This window comes from Dama dama, chromosome 10, assembly GCF_033118175.1.
Source record: "Dama dama isolate Ldn47 chromosome 10, ASM3311817v1, whole genome shotgun sequence".
Taxonomy (NCBI): domain Eukaryota; kingdom Metazoa; phylum Chordata; class Mammalia; order Artiodactyla; family Cervidae; genus Dama; species Dama dama.
Genome location: NC_083690.1, coordinates 4,436,592 through 4,448,705, shown reverse-complemented (window position 1 = coordinate 4,448,705; position 12,114 = coordinate 4,436,592). Strand labels below are relative to the sequence as shown.

At 45.6% G+C, this 12,114-nt stretch overlaps 1 long non-coding RNA gene across 1 annotated transcript; it reads right to left on the bottom strand.

The window, feature by feature from the left end:
- Positions 1 to 1,722: 1,722 nt before the first annotated feature.
- On the bottom strand, positions 1,723 to 6,186 carry LOC133063999 (uncharacterized). The gene is made up of 2 exons (XR_009694548.1): positions 5,804 to 6,186; positions 1,723 to 2,209 (listed from the first exon to the last, which is right to left on the bottom strand). It is a non-coding gene; the product is annotated as an uncharacterized LOC133063999 (long non-coding RNA).
- Positions 6,187 to 12,114: the final 5,928 nt, after the last annotated feature.

Sequence of the window (12,114 nt, the reverse complement as noted above, 5' to 3'; positions counted from 1 at the left end):
CTTGGGACCATTGGTACTTATCATTTTACTCCTCTTATTTGGACCCGGTTTCTGCAGTCTCTTTCAAAGGTTTCTCCAAGACCGGATTTGGGCTGTCTCTCGAGTCCAAGTCAAGACCACTCTCCTCAAGAGCTTCGCCTCAACCTCGGGAAAAGGAGACCCTGGGCCCTAGGGCAGTCCTCTGTTCCAGACCCAGAGCCGTCACCCCTACCCAGCAGGAAGTAGCCAGAGAGATACGGTGCCCTTTCCCCCCATCTTTTTATGATTTCAGGGTCTGGAATGAAGGAGTCCTCGGGCCTGGAGAAAGGAGATAACCACTTCAAAGGCCACCTGACTGGACCACCTGACTTTGGGGAAAACAAAACTGAACCTAAAGTCTCACCTTGATACTCCGGGCAGATTGCATCAGCCTGAGACTTTCAAACCCCGCCCGGGGACCCCCCACCCCCCACCCCCGTTCAACTGCGAACTGCCATCAGCTAAGGATTACCCAGAAGGCCCCGCCTGACCAAATCTTCCCGTAGGGCTTTCGCAACCCCCCTCTTAAGTATGAAGCCTCCCTGATCCTGCGCGTGCTCCGCCTGGTCGTTAAGACCGACTGTCACCCCTCCTTGCCTGAATAAAGGTGACCTGTCTCCGGTGAGGTCGTCTTCCTTTCTTCGTTGCCTCGTCTCGAACTGTTAGTGCTTTGTTTATTTTTGCTGTTGTTTGGTCACCCAGTCGTGTGTGAGCCCACAGACTGAAGCATGCCAGGCCTCTCTGTCCCTCACCATCTCCCGAAGTCTGCCCAAGTTCATGTCTGTTGTATTGGTGATGCCATCCAGCCAACTCATCCTCCGACGCCTCTTCTCCTTCTGCCATCAATCTTTCCCAGCATCAGTGACTTTTCCAATGAGTCAGCTGTTCGCATCAGATGAGCAAAATACTGGAGTTTCAGCTTCAGCATCAGTCCTTCCAACGAGTATCCAGGGTTGATTTGCCTTAAGATCGCAGGTTTGATCACCTTGTGATCCAAGGGACTCTCAGGAGTCTTCTCCAGCACCACAGTTTGAAGGCATCAATTCTTTGGTGCTCCACCTTCTTTATGGTCCAGCTCTCATAACTGTACGTGACCACTGGGAAGACCATAGCCTTGACTATATGAACCTTTTTCAGCAATGTCTCTGCTTTTCAACACACTGTCTAGGTTTGTCATAGCTTTCCTGCCAAGAAGCAAATGTCTTCACATTTCACTGCTGCAGTCACCGTCTGCAGTGATTTTAGAACCCAAGAAGAGGATATCTGTCACTACTTCTACCTTTTCCCCCTCTATTTTCCAGTGCTTTGTTTAGAGATCATTTTTAGCACTTAACACAGTTCTCCTTAACTAGGAGGATTAACTGCAATCTTCTCCTGCCCTTCTAATATACGTATATCAACATCACATACATGACTAGAGTTTTACAAGATAGAGAACAGCAGTAACTCATTTCTTTATCCCTTAATGTACCCCATACATGCTAAACATTAAGTGTTTGTAGCTTTGAACCAAGAGAGATGTCGAATAATACCTCTTGGAAACTAAGAACATAGAACACTGCATGGATATATCTTATTGCTTCTAAGCATTCTGAAAAGATAAGGGCAAAAAACAGAGCCTCCCCCACAAAAAAAAAACAGAGCCCACCTCATAAGTACTATAAAGGTCAATGAAATATATTTAAGTGCAGGCTTTATACAAAATAAACTTTCAATGAACATCAATGTATTTTATTGCCTTTGTTATTTGATGATAAAAGCATTTGAGGCCGTAAATATTTTTCTAAGAGAATGGGGCCAGCAGAGGATGAGACAGTTTGATGGCATCACCGACATGAATTTGAGCAAGCTCTAGGAGACAGTGAAGGACAGGGGTGCCTGGACAGGGAAGCCTGGCGTGCTACAGTCCATGGAGTCACAAAGAGTTGGACACGATTTAATGACCGAACAACAATTTCCTCTACGTGCAGCTTTGGTTGTATTTCATAATTTCTGTATAAAGTAATGTCTTTATTGATGATTTCAAAATAGTCATTGCAGTTTTCATATTCTATTTTTGGCTGTGCGGTGTGTGGAATCTCAGTTCCCCAACCATTGGACCACCAGGGAATTCCCATCACTGCCATTTTTATTATTTCCTCTTTGAGCCAAGAGTTGGCCAACTGCTCAAACTGTTCCAGAAAATTTCTCTCTATAAAAAAAAAAAAATTTTTTTTTTACTGCATTGATTAGAAAATGAGATCCATTCTATTTCTGCTTTAAAAAGTTCATTTCAGTTTTCTTCGGACTTATATTTAATAAAACTTGTTAATTATACTCAAAGCCCTAGAAAACAAGGGTTCCATCTTTAGGACCAAATCTATAACAGTCTTGGACCGCTCAAGTGTTCTTGTGTCTTGAGAAGCATCCTTGGTGGTGAGTGAAGGGGAAGTGAGATAGAGGAGTTTAACTGCTTCCCAATTCTGCCTCCTAGGTGTTGGCTTTTGTTTTTTACTTCCTCTTCCCTTACTAAGAGGTTTTAAAAGCAAACAAAACAAAACAAAGAGGCTTAAAACAAAAAAAAAAAAAAAAAACACCAAAACCTATCACATGGATTTTATTTTAGGCCAGGCCAGGCCAGGCGGCTTGTGGGATCTTAGTTGCCTAGCCAAGCCCTCATCAGTCAAAGTGCGGAGTCCTAACCACTGGACTGCCACGGAATTCCCCGTGTGGATTTTGTATAGCAACTGTTAATAGCAGCCTACCTAATTAAAGCTGGCAGTAAAGATAGCAGACAAATAGACCTAGGAGAGGCTCATCCCTTTCTCTAGCTGAGACAGTCCTCCTTAAGATGCCGTGTTGTTTTCCGAAAGCAGAGAAATCCTGCAGAAGCCATTTAAAATTTTTTTCAATTGTGACTTTCCAGAATCTGCAGCAATTCTTTCACAGTGTGTTGAGAATGTTGTCTAGGCTAAAATCAAGGAACTCAAGGAACAGACTGCTGAATCCACCCTCAAGGGGCTCACAGTATGGTAAGGAGTGAGGCGTGGTACCTTCTACCTACAGGCACTTTCACAGTTTCCCAAAAATACATCCTAGGGGCCCTCCAGGAAACTTCATGATCTTTAATTCTGAAATGAGTACCCGTCCTGAAATCCTCCCTCAGCAGCATTAGGAACTGCTTCCAGGGACCTCCCTGGTGGTCCAGAGGTTAAGAATCTTCGCAGGGGACACGGGCTCACTCTCTGGTTCAGGAACTAAGATCCCACATGCGGAGGAGCAACTAAGTCACAACTACTGAGGCCTGTGCATTGCAATTACTGAAGCAGACACAAAGAGCTCCTGCACTGCAAAAAAGAAAGCTGCTGGAGGACTGTTCTTGGGGGTGGGGATGGGAGTGGGGTGGTGTCCACTGTGCTTCCAGCTGCAGCCCCAGAGTTCACACCTGAGGGTGCCCTCTACAGAACAGGTGAAATGCCACCTGGTTTTTGATACTGATCTGTGGGTTACGAGACTTGTCCTAAGGCTTTCCTGAGCAAACACCCTTTCAGTCATTTTTCTTATTTCAACTATATTTTTAAAATTTTAGCTTCAGTTCTATATCTTCAGGGGGAGTTAAGGTATGAGACTTTATAGGTTCTCGTTAAAAAGTCTGTGTTAATTTGATACCTGCGGTGTGTGTGTTTCTGTGTGTGTGCTTACTTTGCAGGGAGGTCTGTGCAGTGCTTCCTTCCCTGGTGGCTCAGCAGTAAAGAATCCGCCTGCCAGTGCAGGAGACTTGAGTTCAACCCCTGGGTTGGGAAGATCCCTTGGAGAAGGAAATGGCAACCCACTCCAGTATTCTTGCCTGGAGAATCCATGGACAGAGGAGCCTAGAGGGCTGCAGTCCATAGGATCGCAGAGAGTCAGACACGACTTGGCCACTAAGCAACAACGTGTTTCCTTCATTATTGGCAAACTTCACAGAGCACTTGAAAACTTCACACATTAGTTTCTCTATGGGCACAATCTGCTTTTTAAAAACCACTTTCCTAATCCTCTGCATTCCAGTTAAAAAATATTTCAGTTAATGAGATTTTTTTTTTTACAGTTTTTACTCTAAAAATAAAGAGCAAAGTATGAAAGTCTTCCTTTAAGATTAAGCATGCTTCTTCTGTTTTGCCTTTTAAGTTTTACACTGGAAATATATCCACGGAGTATGTTCCATGTGTCATAACATGTTTACATACTCACTGAAAACCACAAAAGTGCATAAAGAACATTTAAAAAATGTAAAAAGCACAACCTCCTAATCCCAATTCTACTCTCTAGAGGTTGCCATATTATTTCTTGAATCTATCTTCAGATTTTCAAATTTTAAAAATTATTTTTCCTACAACTTCCCTGGCGATCCAATGGTTAATACTCCACACTTCCCCTGCAGGGGGCAAGGGTTGATCCCTGGTCAGGGAACTAAGATCCTGCATGCCACACGGGCAAGAAAAAAAATTTTTCCCCTGTTATCTACAAACATGGGATTATACTATCACACTGCATGGTAAACATGCTCTTTTCATTTACTAATATATTAATATATTGACCATCCTTGCACATTAGCACATGGAAACCCATCACACTTTTCAAGGGAGGCATGCCTGCTGGCTAAGTCATATTCAACTCTTTGCGACCCCATGGACTGTAGCCCTCCAGGCTCCTCTCTCCAGGCAGCAATACTGGAGTCTGTTGCCATTTCTTCCTCGAGGGTATCTTCCTGACTCTGGGACTGAAACTGCATCTCCTGCATTGGCAGGAGTTCTTTATCACTGCACCACCTGGGAAGTTCTCATTGTAACACATCAGCAAACTACATGATACCCACAGGCACCATGACAGTTCCAAGGCTCACCAGAAAGGTCAAAAAGTGGGCAGTGGCCCAATTCCTGGAAATCTCCACTCCCTTTCAAGGGATGCAGTACAGCGCATAGAACGGATTTTCCAAAATTACTAAACCAGCCCCCAAGTGATAGTCATCTAAATTGTTTACAGTTTCTAACTGGCAAGTGTAGCAGGCAGGGGAATGTTCTAGAAGAATGAGAATGATCTGAATAAGAAGGTGCCCCCCACACCACCATGCTAGTCTAGTTAACTAGAATTCAATCTAGTCACGTTTATCTGAGACTAGAAAGTAGTCTTGCTGGCAAGGACTTCAAAAGAGAATGTTGGATCTAGAATTACGGCTAGACCATCAACCTGGGTGTTCCCTCTTTTTGACTTTCCTCCTGCAGTAGATTTGGATCAAAGGAAATCTTTCTTGAAGGTAAAACAGTTAAAACGTAGGGGCTGCTCTAGCTGACATTGGGGAGGGGATGTCTATATCTAGAGCCCCCTGACAGATTTCTGCAGGTGGACTTCGGAAAGTCCATGAAGCCCCTGAAGTGATATACGTAACTGTAGATGCATGTGCCTTTTTCTTTTTTTTTTCCCCCTGAAAAACACACACACAAACAAGAAAAACGAAAGGGAATTCCCGGGCAATCCACTGGTTGGGACTCTGCGCTTTCACTACCAGACCCGGGTTCAGTTCCCAGTCGGGGAATTAAGATGCCGCAAGCCGCGCGGCACGGCCAAAAAAACCACTGCCCTAATGGTCCATAGCCATATCACTAGATTTTTCAGAAGGAATCACGATACAGACAAGTTTAAAGAGCTGTACTAATCAGGATTAGTAGGTGCAGCATTTGAAAACCGAGAAGACGGCAATGCTGGTGTTGGGCTGAACAATCTATTTCACACCTCTTCCTAGGATTGGAAATTAGCGTTTACACACCTCTCTCCTCCGCAGGTGAGAAGTTCCTCGAGGCAGGGACCCTGCCTGCCCGTGACCACCTCGCCCCTGACACTGGAATAGGCACACAGCAGGGACTCAGTAAATACTTGCCGTAAACATGAGTGATCTACAGCACCAGCAGGGGCGAAAAGACTGGGGACCTACAGAACCAGCGCAGCCCCGTGGCGCCGAAGCCCGCGAGCCCCCGGCCGCCGCGGGCCGAGCGAATTCCACTTGCCCCCGTAGCTCCCGGGATACCAGCCACTACGACCGCGCCTCCTCTGCGACCGGCGAGCGGCCGCTCGGGCGGGAAGCAGCTACAGGCCAACGCGGCCGCCAATCTTCACCACGGCGGCCCAGCACCTGCTAAGAGACACGGCGCCGGAGGGGCCGCCCACCCGCCTTCCTATTGACGCCGCATACTCCCGGGGCCTCCTGGGGGATGTAGTTCCGAGCGTCTTGCGCACAAATGGGGGCGCTGCGAGGGCAGACCCAGCGGTGAGTCGCGCCTGTCGGGCCTTCCTCTGCCTCCAGCAGGCCCTCCGGGCGCCTGGCAGAGATGGTGTGCTCAGCGGATTTCCACCTCAGCGCCTGCCCGCCTGCTGTTGCCCTGCGCTGACACTTCCCCTTTATCCTCGGGCCGTTCTTCCTGCAGACACGGAGTTTGGACCGAAGGGGTCCTGAAGGTGATGACCTTGCTGGAGCAGGAATCTCCTGTCCACATCCGTGGACACGGCCCATGACGTGCCAGGCGTTGGGACACCAAAGAATGAAGTTAGGATTTCTTCCACGTTGCCGGCGGCGCTTGCAAACACTATCTGGTTGACTTCCATTAGCAACCCATTTGACAGATAGGAAAACAATTTCGGAGAAGTGGAATAATTTGCCCAGGTCACACAGGTCCTAGAACTTGGAGTCCCATATTTCCTCACCACTCTTTGCAGCTTCCAAACTCGTCAACAGTTTCAGTGCAAGGTGATGAGCAGGAATGAAATGACCAGAGCACCAGGAAGGAGGGGTCAGCTCTGCCAGTGATGAGAAGTGGGAGGTGGAAGTGGAGACAAAATTAGGTAAACCTTATCTCAAAGGATGCATGGAAGGGAAAGCAGTTGCCTTCGGCCATTAGGGACTGTGTGCTCAAGGCCAGCCTCCTTATAGGGGCCATATAAATACTGGTAGAACAAACAAAATTTTTTCCAATTTTTTAAATTGTAAAATGTTTGGACCTCCCTGGTGGTCCAGTGGTTAAGACTCCACGCTTCCACTGCTGGGTTCACGAGTTCCATTCCTAGTGGCAGAACTAAGATCCTCCATTCCATATGCCCCCCACAAGGGTGGGGGGGGGGGCATGTAAAATGTTTAAATACATAGGGAGATTTAAAGAGTAAAAGGAATACCCACTTACTCTCCATCTAGATTTAACAATCAGAATAAACAATGTGTATCGCACTTTAAAGGGCTTCCCTGTGGTTTAGATACCCGGGTTTGATCCTGGAGTCTGGAAGACCCCCTGGAGAAGGGAATAGCTACCCACTCCAGTATTCTTGCCTGGAGAATCCCATGGACAGAGGAGCCTGCAAGGCTACAGTCCATGGGGTCACAGAAGAGTCAGACACGACTTAGCAACTAAACAGCAAACACAGCACTTTATAACGTATAAAGCCTCTGGTTTAAGGTTACCATAATGCAAATGAAGCTCTCATTTGGTGACTGGACACCCTTAATGCATTACCTGGGACAGGTCAAAGCTACCCATCACACCCCACTTTGGAGAGTCGGCGTCCTCTCCCGCTTTTTCCACCGCTGAGGGAGTCAGAGGTTGTCTCAGAAGTTGGTTCACCCTCAGAGACAACAGCTACAATATGTTTCTCAGAGGGAAGTTCATTACCTGGAAACTCACTTTGAACTTGAATGGTTAGCCTCTCAAAGTCTCAGATTTCTCCCTTAAAATTCAATATACTGGTGGATGAGGGACAGTTTGGGTCACAGTGGGATCCATTATTTTCAACTTCAGATTAACACAGGAACTCTTCCACAATCTTCACAACAGGGCTTTCCATTCTCTTAATAATAGATATGTATTATGTTCAAGATCCCCTGGAAAAGGGAATGGCTACCCACTCCAGTATTCTCGAATGGAGAATTCCATGGGCAGAAGAGCCTGGTGGGCCACAGTCCATGGTGTCACAAAGAGTCAGGCATGACTTAGTGACTAACACTGTCACTTAATTATATTCAACACTGTAAACCTCTTTTATCATGAGGGTTGGGGAGACGGGATTGATATGTGCTTTGAAGCTAAACTAATTATGAAATGATTTTTTAACTTATTTTTTTTCTTATTATAAAGATAACACATATTGATTTTAAAGGCCCCAAATGATGCAAACCTGAATGTTGTCGAATGTGATACCCCTGATGACCGGGAATGGAGAAAAGGTCAGGGTGTCAGAGCTGACAGCACACGTTGGACCCTTGGCAGCAGTTCTACTGGATCTAGATTTGTCATATCCCCAAATAAGCGCACACACATGTATAGTCACAGATGTACAGAAAGAAGAGCTCATCAACACTCCATTTGTTAATCAAACATCTAAAATGCATTCTGAAGCCTATAATGCTATTTTCAAATTTCTTCATTAAAATGAAAAAAAAAATCACTGGGGACTTCCCTGGTGGCTCAGTGGTAAAGAATCTGCCTAATGATCCTGGAGACACGAGTTCAATTCCTGATCCAGGAAAACTCCCACATACTGCAGAGCAACTAAGCCCGTGGGCCACAACTATTGAGCCTGTGCTCTAGAGCCCGGGAGCCGCAGATACGGAGTCCATGTGCTGCAGCTATGAAGCCTGGGTGCCTAGAGCCCGTGCTCCTTGACAAGAGAAGCCACTGTGCTGAAAAGTCAGCATGTCACAACTAGTGAGCGAGCCCCCGCTCTTGGCAACTAGAGAAAAGCCTGAGCAGCACCAAAGACCGAGCACAGGCAAAAGTAAATAAATAAGTAAAATTTTAAAAATATATCATTGGATGGGACTTCCCTGGTGGTCCAGTGGCTGGGACTCTGAGCTCCCAATGCAGGGTGCCTGAGTTCGATCCCTGGTCAGGGAACTAGATCCTACATGCCGCAATTGGGGATCCCGCACTTGGCAACGAAGATCCTGCGTGCCTCACCTAGGACCCGGGGTGTTCAAAGAAATAAATATTAAAAAGGAAAAAAAAAATCACTGGAACCGCAAATATGAAAGCATTGTGAGCCTCTCTTGACCTAGAAAAGCCTCAGCAGCAACAAAACACTGTCTCTCAATATCTCTCTGCCTCAGAATTGCTCCTGTTGCAAAAACTGTCACTGAAATTGCAAAACATCCTGCTGTAGAGTGGAAAGTCCCACTTCCTACGCGATTCAGTCATAGGTGCCTTAGTCTTAGCTTAGAGGAGTTTCCTGGCCAGTCAGATCAGCGTCAGAGCTCCCAGGAACCGGAAGGATGCTTTGTGGCATCACACAATTTCATCACGTCTGTGGAAGCTGTGGGAGACTGCTTTCCAGAATCTTGTGCAGGTCCTGGTCCCAGAAAAATCCCAGTTAAAACCCCTCTGGCCCAACCTGAGAATTTCACACATCTGATATTTGCACCATAAAGGTGCGTTTGAGTTCATCCATTTTTTTAAGGGAAGATGTTGGGTTTGGATCTTATTTTCTCACCAGGATCCAGAAAACTGGATGTTATCAGTTGTTAAATCCCAAACACTGAATAATCTGTAAAATACAAAGCACATGGACCATCCGGACAACAAAATTAATTCAACCAATCGGAACTCAAGGAAGCCTTGATTCCAGGTTGGTCATACTCAGGGCTGTTTGTTCAGCCAGACATCAGAATTCTGTCGCTGACCTGCTGGAATGGTCAGCATGGCCCATTTTGAGCCTCACTGGTCAGCCGAAAAGGTGACATCCAGGGTTAGTGATGAACAGTAAAATAAAGTATCAATATTGGAGGGAGACAGTATTACAAAGTGGTTAATAGAGTGAGTTTGAACCCTGACTCTGGGGCAGGTCTCTAATCCACTAATCCCAGCTGTAAATGTGGGTGATGAATCCTGCTCTGAAGGGATGCTGCAGAGATTTTAGAGAACAATGGATATAAAGCACAGAGTTAAAAAAAAAAAAAAAAGCACAGAATAAGCATCATTCAGGGGTAACTGTATCACCAACAAAACATTTGGAAAAAATATCTGTAAGCCAAAAATTTCATGACAAAGACAGCAAGTTTCAATCAGGATATGGCACCATTTGCCAACTCAGTGATAGAAATGCCACTATTTTGCAACCACCACTCTAGCAACTGATTTAGGAAGGGATCATCAATGAAGGCTAACATCATGGGGTGAAAGACTGAGAGCGCGAGACCTTTCCACACGCCCAGGTTACATGTTAATAACAAAGGGAAAAAAAAGACCTTTTACAATGGAGAGATCTCAAGGATAAGTAGGCTATATACTGAATCTAATAATGAGGAAACAATCACACAAATCTACACTGAGGGACATTGTACTTGGAACAGACTTTTCAAAAACATTAATGTCTTGAAAGGAAGAATTTCAAAAGGTGAGGGGTGGGTTTCCCTAGTGGCTCAGTGGATGAGAATCCACCTTGAGTCACAGACTCAATCCCTGGCCTGGGAAGATCCCACGTACTTCAGAGCAGCTGAGCCCACGTGCTGCAACTGCTGAAGCCTGAGCACCCTAGAGCCCATGTTCTGCAGCAAGAGAAGCCACTGCAATGAGAAACCTGTGCCATAACCAGAGAGTAGCCCCTGCTCTCTGCAGCTAGAGAAAAGCCCACACTCAGCAATAAGGATCCAGCACAGCCAAAAATAAACAATAAGTAAATTAATTTAAAAGGTGAGGGGAGAAAATTCCCTGGTGGTTCAGTGATTAAGACTCTGCTCCCAGTGCAGGAGGCACAGGACTGATCCCTGGTCGGTGAACTAAGATCCCGAATGCTGCACAGCAAGGCCAAAAAAAAAAAAAAAATTAATAACAAAAATTTTTAAAATAAAAGGTGGGGGGATGTGAAAGTGTTCTAGATAAAAGGAGACTACAAATATGATATGACAACTAAAAGCAATGCATGATCTCCGATTGGATCCTAGATTGGAAAAAAATTTTTTAAAAAATGAGCTATCAAAGACATTATAAGGATAACCAGGGCATTTGATTACAGACTGGTTGTAGTATTGTAACAATATTAGATTCCCTGAGTGTGATAATAGTATTGTGATTATTTAAAATAATATCCTTGGGAAAAATATATATATATCCTTGGGAGTTCCCTGGCGGTCCAGTGGTTGGGACTTGGTGCTTTTGCTGCTGTGGCCCAGGTTCAATCTCCGGTCAGGGAATTTAGATTCCATTCCACAAGCCCTGAGGTGTGGCCATAAATAAATACATAAGTAATTATCCTCATATTCTTGTTCTTAGTATTTAGGATGGTCAGGGTATTTGGAATGATACCTGATATGTTTTCAACTTCCTACTAAATGCTTCAAAAAAGAAAAAACAGAAGTGTGCACAGAGGGAGAGAATCACCAAACATAATATGTAAACAACTCATGAACAGGGGTTGAGAGTATATAGTGTTCATTGTACTATGCTCTAACTTTTCTGTGGATTTGAAATTTTTCAAAAACAAAATTGAAGATATAAATCATTGTAGCAGGGAGAGCAGTTAAGAGAGGAAGAAGTCACTTCGCCCATACCACCTCCATTAGCTTCAGAGCCATGGCTCGGGCCCCACACTGGGCTGTGAGCCCTAAGGACACATTTGTCACCCTTGTTTCTCCAGCATCCTGGTCCAGAACATGTATTCAGTAACCGTATGTGTATGATGCCCTCCCTCCGGGGTCTGCTCCTAGGAAGTCATGGCAGAGTCAACACTGGGACAAACGAGTCAGGATGGTGGTCCCAGGCGTGGCCTTCCTAGGCCTTTATGTTGCTGGAAGAACAAGACAACTGGAACTACGTCCACAGGAGTGATCCCAGGGCTTTTCTCCTGGCGTGCCTCCAGACCTCACCTGTCTCCTCCGGCAGGGAAGGGCAGAGCTTGCAGGGCTCTATCTGCTGCTCCCCATCCTCCTGCCATTTGCTCCAGAGGGTCAATAAAACCCCAAGAGTCTGGAGGAGAGAAGCTGACCAGAGGGACTGACCCTCATCGTGATTCTCTCCAGCACGGGGATGCTGTTTCCCCCACTCCCACCTTCCTGGGAGGAAGGAGGGAAGCATCTGAGAGGCTTCCAAAGATCAAGAATCTGGA